This window comes from Rattus norvegicus, chromosome 5, assembly GCF_036323735.1.
Source record: "Rattus norvegicus strain BN/NHsdMcwi chromosome 5, GRCr8, whole genome shotgun sequence".
Taxonomy (NCBI): domain Eukaryota; kingdom Metazoa; phylum Chordata; class Mammalia; order Rodentia; family Muridae; genus Rattus; species Rattus norvegicus.
Genome location: NC_086023.1, coordinates 114433916 through 114444154, shown reverse-complemented (window position 1 = coordinate 114444154; position 10239 = coordinate 114433916). Strand labels below are relative to the sequence as shown.

General features: G+C 39.8%; 1 protein-coding gene across 11 annotated transcripts in view; it reads left to right on the top strand.

Annotated features, from left to right (window-relative positions):
* Caap1 (caspase activity and apoptosis inhibitor 1) overlaps positions 1 to 10239 on the top strand; it is a 101057-nt gene that overhangs the window by 85893 nt on the left and 4925 nt on the right. For all 11 annotated transcript variants that reach the window (XR_005504518.2, XR_010066459.1, XR_010066458.1 and 8 more), the window contains one exon: positions 4236 to 4304. The gene's annotated coding sequence lies outside the window, so the exon portion shown is untranslated. The remainder of the gene's footprint in view (positions 1 to 4235; positions 4305 to 10239) is intronic.

Sequence of the window (10239 nt, the reverse complement as noted above, 5' to 3'; positions counted from 1 at the left end):
ATATTATTTCATCTTTCAGATTGAAAACATTTCTGTTTCTGCTTGAAGCCACATTAACAAGTACTTTGTATACAGTGATGGTAATAGTGCAGCCAGCATTGTTTTCTGGTTACACTGGCAGGTCTCACACTCACAACCATCCTCTTGAAGGCCTGGGGAGCTACAGTAAGGAATTATCAAGCTATCTAAGGTGTGGCCCGATCATTGATCATCCTGGTTATTTAGAATGGACTGTTCTATTGCACGGCACATCTGGGTTGCATTGGGGTACGAAACATGCACTTTTATAACTGAAGACTTTGGCTTATACAAATCAGTTTGGAATATGAAGTCCTGACTTTTTTTGTTTTTTAGTCAAGGTCACATGTACTTGGGCTGGCCTCAAACTTCCTATGTAACTGAGGATGACCTTGGGTTCCTTATCCTGCCCCCGGCACTGAGTGTAATGCTTACAAACATTTACTGCCATGCCCAGTTTATATGCTGCTAGGATCAAACTTAGGGTTTCATGCTTGCTAGGCCAGCACTCAGTCAGCTGAGCCACGTCCTCTGCCCTGATGTCCTGAGCTTCTGAAAATGACAAAAGAATAAAATGTCTGTGAAAACATATGGTGTGAGGACTCCCTCAGAACTGCATGCAGTTTCCCTTTTCTATAGTTTTGGGCTAAAGATTTTTGGTGACAAAAAATACTTTCAAATTTCATTTTCAGTGATATTTGAGTCCTATTACACCCAGTGTAAAGGTGGCCCCCTTCAAGTTCTGGCAGTCAGAGATGGTGCGGTCTTCTTGTGTGTCAGGTTTTGTTGCTCATCTCGAGGAAGACATTGAACTTTTGACTTTAGTTTTCTCATGTGAGGTGGTGTCTTGCTTTTGTTTTTGAACATAGCTCAGATCTTAGAATAGCTGAGTCAGAGTTTCTAATTGTCATTAATGCGAGAAAGTTGCTCCTTCCCCAAAGCCTCAGACTGAGGCCACGGGTGCTAAAAGCTCACCCCTGAAGCAGGTGTGGGGGCAGCCCTTTTGAGCCGCAGGCGTAGAATGCCACTGCCATCACTGGAAGGACCCATGTCCTGAGCAATTGTTCCCGAGACTTGCTAGCTTTATCCTAGGCCAAGATATGATAAAAAATAAATAAAAGATAAAAGGAAAATATTATTTTTGTGACATTTTAAATTATTTCATTTAATAACTTTAGATAAATTTCAGAAATTTTTGTTATCGTGTGATAACACAATTGTCTAATAACAAAACATTAAAAACACATACATAGAATTCTTTTTATACACATAAATGTATATATATATGAAAGGTTTGTGTGCATGTGTATGAAAGTTCAACACAGTCATTCTCCCCTCCCCTCCTCTAAGGACTATGTTTCATTGGAGAGAAAAATGACTAAATATAAAAAATGATCAGTGGAGAAAAACCGTCTGAGAAAATAGTAACTTAGCTGACTAATGAGCATTACGATTAGCATATTCTACACATCTATCAATACCAGTGTTCAGTATGCCTCTGTTCCTCTCCAAAATTAATAATCACAGGTACCAGGACCTCGCTACTATTTGAATAGTTGAATAGGCATAGGCAAGTGCATAGCAGAGAGGAACGTGGTCTTCCTTCTGCGGATCAGCAGTTTCCCTGGGAGTCTTTCCTCGCCTCAGCTCTCTGGGAGGGTTTCTCTTCCCTCTCTCATTGCGTGGGCCAGTTAAATTCTCTTCTCCTTGTTTCCAAGACACTCTGAACAAAGTGTGTTTACTGGATTATGTGGATTTGCAGATGTGCTCTGTGTAGCTAAGTGTATTCGCAGGCTTCTTGATGAGAGCATCTGTACTATTTCTTCTCATGTACCTGACACATAGTAGGCACCGATGGGGCATTTGCTGAACAAATGTTCAATGAATTCTCTTCTGTTAGCAAACAGCAAACGGTCTTCAAGTCAAAGGGAGCTCTCGATGGAAAAAAATATTGTGCTTGCATTTTATAGTGTGTTTTCTTTTCTTTTCTTTTCTTTCTTTTTTTGTTTTTCTCGGAGCTGGGGACCGAACCCAGGGCCTTGCACTTGCTAGGCAAGTGCTCTACCACTGAGCTAAATCCCCAACCCCTTTATAGTGTGTAGAGTTTGCCTTGAGCTGCAGAGAGGTTTGAACACAGTGTGCTATTGGTTGGAATTCCCATTCTTCCCACAGTGGCCTTGCTCACCTCTCCACTGCTCACTCAAGATGCTCCCTATGTCCGTACTCAGAACTCTTGACCCATCGCCTGCCCCTTACGTGCAGCTGACCCACAAGAACCTCTAAAGCCTTTTGCCCTGTTTTCACTTCCTGTCCATTTAGTATCTGAGACCTTCTCACCACGGGTTTCTCTTGCCCACCTCTACTTTCATGGGATGCTTCCGCCTTCTACATGAGGATAGCTCTAAGTACCGCACTTGGAGCGCTCATTATGTATCTGTGTTATTGCAGGCATTTGTTCATACCACCTTCAAGTCTTTGCTCTGTCCCTAAAGGGTGGCCGCATTAATTTCATAGCATCCTCGGGTGGTTTAAAGAACTTGTCCATATTGTCAAAGATCACACCTGATGCAATTTATGGTGTAGCAAGATACGTGTCAGCCTCTGCACTCAGGCAGCTCTTCGTTAATCCTTCATGTCAGCCTTTTGTTTCAGAAACGATGCAGTATCACCAAGTGATAAACATGCCACAGTCTTTACACATACCGCTGCGATGTTTTATTGAACATGATTTGTTTATATTCATACCAACTTAAACTCTCAGAACAGTGTGCTTCCAGTCCTCGTTCTAACAGGCTGGCTACGAGCATTTTTGTTGTTTTAGTCTTTAATGTTGTCATTTTAATTACTAAGTAATTTTCATCAGATCGATTTATCATAATTATATGAGGTTTAATTTTTATTGCTACTGCAGAGCATTGAGAGTATTTTCATTTTGTGCTGAGATAAATGGTAATATTTATGTGCCCTTTGAAGAAAGATGCTAATATGTTGGCTTTTCACAGAAAATTTTTAATTTTCAAAGAACTCCCATGTATCTGTTTCTAGTCTAGTAACAACTAACATTTTTTACATACTGTTTTAACTAATCCTCCTTTATTTCTTGAGAATATTAGAGAAATATTAGAGAAATTTTCAGATGTCTTACCATTAACTACAATATACTTCTAGATAGGCTCCTTAACGCTTAAAGGACTTCTCTGAGGTCATCTAATGCTCTGTAACTGCCATCTCCAGTCCACGTTTAAATTTGCACGATAATAATAGATAACTTCTCATATTTGTTCTGTGCAAATTCCAGGGGTGGCCACGTACTGCACTGGGTTTGTGCATCGTTCTGCAAGGTAACAAACACATCCGTGGAGTCTCCCTACGTACCAGACCTTCACCTTTCGAGCCTCTTGTCCCAGCCTCCGAGGTGCTGAGATTGTAGGTGTTCACCATCCCCATATACCGACATTTCACACCCCCAGCTTGTTAGAGAGAAAGCAGTCCTGTACAGCATCTCAGCATCTTAACATTAACTGTCTTTTCCAGTCTGAAACTTCCCTAGCCACTGTATGTGTCTCATTGCTAGTTAAATAGAATGGATTTAATAAGATTATAGCTCGCTTTTTAAGAAAGACTAGGTAAATGTATTTTTTAAGCTGAGGCTAAGCTTAGCGGACCTCTCAGCCCATTTAACCAGATCATATGCTTTCCTCTTTCTTCCCCTAAAACCAGAGACCTAGTCACACGCGTCCCCAGGAAGGAGCATTAATGTTGAGGACCTGCAGACTCTGTGAGGAAGAGCGTCAGGGGACATGATTTCACTGGGTGGCTTTTCACTGGGAACCACATTCAAATATCTGAATTTTTCTATTTCAGTCTCTGGGATAGACTGTGAGCTGGAGATGTTGAATTTAACCTTGAGCTGTAAATACATCATTTCCTAATTCTTTAATTTCTCAGCGTTCATTTGTTCATTGCCATGGTGTAGTATAGGCAGCATCGCTAGCAGGTTAGTCACAGCAGAAGATCTGAAATGCAGAAAAGAAGACTCTGCATGAAACTTTCCTACCAGTGTCTTGGTTTACATTATTTTTGATCCCTAAATATTTGCTTAATTTAAGCTTGACTGTTAACCATTTCTCTTTTCATTTCTCTTAAGAAATGACTTTGCTATACTTTCACTATTACTAAGAATACAGTTTTTTCTCTCTCTCTTTTTCTGTCTCCAGATGACTCTTTAGACCTGAGAAGCAATTCTCTTTTATTTAAAATATCTGCAAGTGTTTGAATTGATACTGGTAAGTTATGCCCTTTTTCAGTATTCCTTCATTGATCGTATGGTACTTGTCCCTGCTGTGATAATCCTCTAATGTTTTTACCATGCATATAAGTGCTACGTGTGCCAGGAGTGATATGATGCAGTGTGTGTGTGTGTGTGTGTGTGTGTGTGTGTGTGTGTGTCTGTGTCTGTGTCTGTGTCTCTGTGTGTGTGTGTGTGTGTCTGTGTGTGTGTCTGTGTCTGTGTGTCTGTGGTATGTGTGTGCACGCACACCTGCGCAGTGTTGGTGAACTACAGTAACTGGGAGGAGGGGAGAAAACAGCATCATGCTATCAGCTTTGTTTGTTGTTGTTTTTATGTGGAACAATAAAGAGAAAAGTGAAATGGAAAGGAGGATTTGCTGTAGGCTTGAGTTGATATAGAAAACTATGATGGTTTTAAAGATCTCCTTAAATGTTCTCATTCTACATTTCTTAGGGGTAAAAAAACCCAAGTTGAAAGCACACTGTTTTATTAGACAGCCAGGCTCCTTTGAATATATATTTAGTTCTTGGTGGAACTGAAACCTTTGAGTTTTAGGCTTTGTTTGTTGTTTTTTCTATATCATATAGATATTTAATTGTTACTCTGTTTCAGTTTTTCCTCAACTTCTCCTTTTTTCTTAAATTTAGTATTTAATAACGAATATTTAATATAAGAATAACAAGAGCTGGAGAGATGGCTCAGTGGTTAAGAGCACTGACTGCTCTTCCAGAGGTCTTGAGTTCAAATACCAGCAACCACATGGTGGCTCACAACTATATGTAATGAGATCTGACGCCCTCTTCTGGTGTGACAGAAGACAGCTACAGAGTACTTATATAGAATAAATAAATAAATCTTAACAAAAAAAGAATAATGAACATTTAATATAAGATGATTAAACTAGCCCTTCCGGTTTGAACCAGTGCCCTAGCAGACCTTGGGCACTGGTTCCACACCCAGTCCCATAACACCCAGAGGGAGCCAAACTCCCAGGTGCTCCTACATGCCCCGGATCAGAGGTACTCTGAAACACCCAGGATCACAGGATCACATAGGAAGCTTGACTCCCAGGAGACCTGACACAACCAAAATCTAAGGATCACAGGATCTCAGAATTATAGAATTACAGAGACAGCTGGACTCTGAGGAATTCTGACAGGACCAGGATCACAGGAGGGACAGGCTGCAGTCAGAGACAGTAAACACAGGTAACACTAGAAATAACCAGATGGTGAGAGGCAAGCACAAGAACATAAGAAACAGAAGCCAAGACTACTTGGCATGATCAGAGCCCAGTTCTCCCACTAGAGCAAGTCCTGGATACCCCACCACACCGGAAAAGCGAGATTTGGATTTAAAAATCACATCTCATGATGACAATTGAAGACTTTAGGAAGGACATAAATAACTCCCTTAAAGGAATACAGTAAAACACAGGTAAACAGGTAGAAGCCCTTAAGGAGGAAACACAAAAACTCCTTAAAGAATTATAGGAAAATACAACCAAACAGGTGAAGGAATTAAACAAAACCATCTAGGATCTAAAAATGGAAATAAACAATAAAGAAATCACAAAGGGAGACAACCTTGGAGATAGAAAACCTAGGAAAGAGATCAGGAGTCATAGATGCAAACATCATCAACAGAGTATAAGAGATTGAAGAGAGAATCTCAGGGGTAGAAGATACCATTGAAAACATTGACACAACCTTCAAAGATAATGTAAAATGAAATAAAATTCTCAAAAACTGAATCCAAGAACAGATCAAAATGATCATCCGTCATGATCAAGTAGGCTTCATCCCAGGGATGCAGGAATGGTTCAATATATGGAAATCCATCAACATAATCTGCTATATAAATAAACTCAAAGAAAAAGCCACATGACCATCTCTGCTGAGGAAGCATTTGACAAAATTCAGCACCCCTTCATGATAAAAGTCTTGGAACGATCATAAATTCAAGGCCCATGCCTAAACATAGTAAAAGCAATATACAGCAAACCAGTAGCCAACATTAAACTAAATGGAGAGAAACTTGAAGCAACCCCAGTAAAATCGGACTAGACAAGGCTGCCCACTCTCTCCCTGTCTATTCAATATAGTCCTCGAAGTCCTAGCCAGAGCAATCAGACAACAAAAGGAAGTCAAAGGGATACAAATAGGAAGAAGAAGTCAAAATATCACAATATTTGCAGATGATATGATAGTATACTTAAGTGACCCCAAAAATTCCACCAGAAACTCCTAAACTCCTAAAATGTGGCTGGTTATAAAATTAACTCAAATAAATCAGTTGGCTTCCTCTACTCAAAGGATAAACAGGCTGAGAAAGAAGTTAGGGAAATGATACCCTTCATAGTTTGTGACTACAAATAACATAAAATACCTCGGTGTGACTCTAACCAAGCAAGTGAAAGATCTGTATGACAAGAACTTTAAGTCTCTGGAGAAAGAAATCCAAAAAGATCTCAGAAGATGGAAAGATCTCCCATGCTCATGGATTGGCAGGATTAATATACTCAAAATTGCTCAATGCAATTCCCATCAAAATTCCAACTCAATTCTTCATAGACTTAGAAAGAGCAATTTGAAAATTCATTTGGAATAACAGAAAACAAACAAAAAAAAAACAAACAAAAAACCCCAAGATAGCAAAAAATATTCTCAACAATAAAAGTACTTCTGGAGGAATCACCATTCCTGACCTCAAACTGTATTCCAGAACAATGGTGATAAAGACTATATGGTGTTGGTACAGAGACAGGTAGGTAGACCAGTGGAATAGAATTGAAGACCTAGAAATGGAGCTAAAACCATTCAGTGGGAAAAAGATAGCATTTTCAACAAATGGTGCTAGTGGTCAGTTTGTAGAAGAATGCAAATCAATCCATTCTTATTGACTTATACAAAGCTCAAGTCCAAGTGGATCTTGGACCTCCACATAAAACCAGATACATTCAAACTAATAGAAGAGAAAGTGGGCAAGAGCCCCGAACACATGGGCACAGGGGAAAATTTCCTGAACAGAACACCAATGGTTTGTGCTCTAAGATCAAGAATTGACAAATGGGACCGCATAGAATTGCAAAGCTTCTGTAAGGCAAAGGACACTGTCATTAGGACAAAACAGCAACCAACAGATTGGGAAAAGATCTTTACCAATCCTACATCTGATAGAGGACTATTATCCAAAATATACAAAGAACTCAAGAAGTTAGACTCCAAACAGCCAAATAACCCGTTAAAAAATGGGGTACAGAGCTAAACAAAGAATTCTCAGCTGAGGAATATTGAATGGTTGAGAAGCACCTAAAGAAATGTTCATTAGTCATTAGGGAAATGCAAATCAAAATGACCCTGAGATTCCACCTCACACCAGTCAGAATGGCTAAGATCAAAATTGCAGGAGATAGTAGATGCTGGCAAGGATGTGGAGAAAGAGGAACACTCCTTCACTGTTGGTGGGATTGCATGCTGGTACAACCACTCTCAAAATCATTCTGGAGGTTCCTCAGAAAATTGGACCTGAAGACCCAGCTATACCTCTCTTGGGCATATACCCAAAAGATGCTCCAACATATAACAAGGACACATGCTCCACTATATTCATAGCAGCCTCATTTATAATAGCCAGAAGCTGGAAAGAACCCAGATGCCCTTCAACAGAGGAATGGCTAAAGAAAACATCTTACATTTACACAGTGGAGTACTACTCAGCTATTAAAAACAATGACTTCATTAAATTCTTAGGCAAATGGATGAACTAGAAAATATCATCCTGAGTGAGGTAACCCAATCACAAAAGAACACACATGGTATGCATTCACTGATAAATGGATATTAGCCCCAAAGCTTGGAATACTCAAGATACAACTTATAGACCACATGAAGTTCAAGAAGGAGGAGGACCAAAGTGTGGATGCTTCAGTACTTCTTAGAAGGAGGAACAAAATACAGGAAGAAATATGGAGACAAAGTGTGGAACAGACTGAAGGAAAGGTCATCTAGAGACTGTCACACATGAGGATCCATGCCACCTGCAATCACCAAACCCAGTCACTATTGGGGAGGCCAAGAGGTGTACGCTGGCAGGAGCCTGATATATCTGTTTTTCTGAGAGGCTCTGCCAGAGCCTGACAAATTCAGAGGTGGATGCTTACAGCCATCAGTCAACTATTGGACTAAGAGTGGAGTCTTCAATGGAGGAGTTAGAGAAAGAACTGATTCACTAAGGGGGTTTACAACTTCATAGGAAGAACAACAATATCAGCCATCCAGACCACCCAGAGCTCCCAGGGGCTAAACCACCAATGAAAGAGTACACATGGGGGGACCCATGGCTCCAGCTACATATGTAGCAGAGGATGGGCTTGTCGGGCATCAATGGGAGGAGAGGCTCAGTACCCCAGTGTAAGTGGGGAATTCCAGGGTGGGGAGGCAGGAGGGAGTGTGTGTGGTTGGGTAGGGCAGCACCATCGTGGAGTCAGGGAGTGGAGGGGTGGGATGGGGTGTCTGGAGGGGAAACTAGGATAGGGGATAGCATTTGGAATGTAAAAAATAAAATATCCAATAAAAAAGAGAATGATTAAACTAATTTTCATTTGCATTTCTCACTTTCTGCCATTGACTGTAGTCTCATTTTGTAATGACTCTTAGTTCAACATTGTCACAACATTATTTTTTTGGGTAAATGGTAAAAAGTCATCACATTGAAGCCTTAGAACATCATACCAGAGAATGAATTTTATTGCTGTCTAATTTAAAATGCACAAAAAGAACCTTCACTATGTGACTTTTCCGTGAATTATTTTTCTCTTTCAAAACACACACATACACACACACACACACACACACACACACACACACACACACACACACACTGTAGCAAGGACAGAAATTAATCATATATAAGTGAATAAAGTTAGCACTTTTTTTCTCAGATGAGTTTGAACTCTATGATTCTTGGACTGAGTGTATGGAAACTGTAAGTTAGCTTCTAAAGTTGTGAATCTCGAGTTCTCGAGTGAAGACCTAGCATGGGCATAGTTCTTAGAAGAGGAGAAAATCTTTTCCATTCTTTTGTTTGATTATGAAGATTTTGACCCTTTCAAGATCGTCCTTAGAGTTTGATGCTTTGTGTGAGGTAAGATCTTCTATGTATCCCTTGTGGACCTAGACTTCCCTGTCACCCAGGATGATCTTGAACTCGTGGTCCTCCTGCCTCTTTCTCCCAAAGGGAATTACAGGAATAATTATATCTGCTGCATGAGCTGAGGTCTTACGTGTGTGTGAAGTTCTAACTCCAGAATGAGTTTTTCTGTGCTCCAGGGACACAATTTTATCTTTGTTAACACATGTCAAGTATATCTAATAATGTTTTCCTTTTGATGTATGTAATTTGTAAGCTGTGGACTCCCGAGCAGTATTTAGTCTGTATTCACTTCTTCCTACTGCATAGCAGTCTGGCTTTTAGGCTAAAAGGGAGTAAATTTTTCTCTATTTAAATAAAGTTAAAATATGAAACCTTGACTGTCCAATATGAACCATAGTATCACTTAGACTAGTCTACTATTTAATTATACCAAAAGCTACATGAATTAATCTTAATCATTCCTATTTTTAAAAATATCAGCAATTAAAAATTGCACATTTTATTAATTTTTATTGGCTTTTTTATTGGCTATTTTATCTATTTACATTTCAAATGTTATCCCCTCCCCCATTTTCCCCTCTGGAGTCCCGCTGTCCCTTCCCCTCTCCTCCTGCCTCTATGAGAGTGTTCCTCCACCCACCCACCAACTCCCTTCCATCTCCCCAAATATCTTATTATTAAAAATGGTTTTGAGCGGAGATGAAATCTCCCAAATGAAGGAATTAAAAATAAGAACAGGATAAGGCAGAGAACCATTTTTCTTCCTAAAAACTTGC